The sequence below is a fragment of the Arachis duranensis genome, chromosome 1 (genome assembly GCF_000817695.3).
Source record: "Arachis duranensis cultivar V14167 chromosome 1, aradu.V14167.gnm2.J7QH, whole genome shotgun sequence".
Taxonomy (NCBI): Eukaryota; Viridiplantae; Streptophyta; class Magnoliopsida; order Fabales; family Fabaceae; genus Arachis; species Arachis duranensis.
In genome coordinates this window covers 101,630,526-101,631,253 of record NC_029772.3, presented here as the reverse complement: position 1 = coordinate 101,631,253, position 728 = coordinate 101,630,526, and positions in this window count along the sequence as shown.

The following is a 728-nucleotide window of genomic DNA, read 5'->3' as shown; positions in this document are numbered from 1 at the left end:
CTAAGAACATAGGTTGGATGATGCAGGGGCAGGTTCCATAATGTAAGGACAGATTCTAATGATTTAATTTGTTAAAATTAGGTGATACATGGCTGCGTTTGTCCAATTGCTGTTCATGCATTCAGCATTCCTCTGAACTGAGATGCGAATGAAGATGATGAAGCAAATTGAATCAAAGAGAAAGAAGCAACCTGAATCGACTTCGAATTTGTTCCTTTGCGCACGCATCAAATCGATTTGGTAATATTTAAATCGGTTAAAAATATTGCCAATCAACCAACCAATCGATTACCGAATTAAAGAAATTGAATAATAAAATAATAAAATTAAATTAAATCAAAGATTTTAAATTAAATAATATACAAAAAATCAATTAATAAACAAAATTTAAAATAATTATTTGTAAATTATTTAAAAAATTAAAAAATATATTTTATTATTTGAACCACTTAATAGTCCAAAAATTCTGGAACTATGTTGACTGAAACCTTGCTTGTTTCTTAGATTAAACTTCACATGGATGGTGCCAACTATTATTTGAAAGTTGGAACACACAACAATAATAATATCTTTAGATAATTATTTTCTCTTATAATGTAATGCACACAATTTTAATTTAAAAATGATTAGATTTTTAATTTTTTATTTACTAATTTTTCTCATTCTAAAAAAATTTAATTCTATTTTTAATATTTTGAAAATTTTAACTACGGTTTCGAACTTAGAAT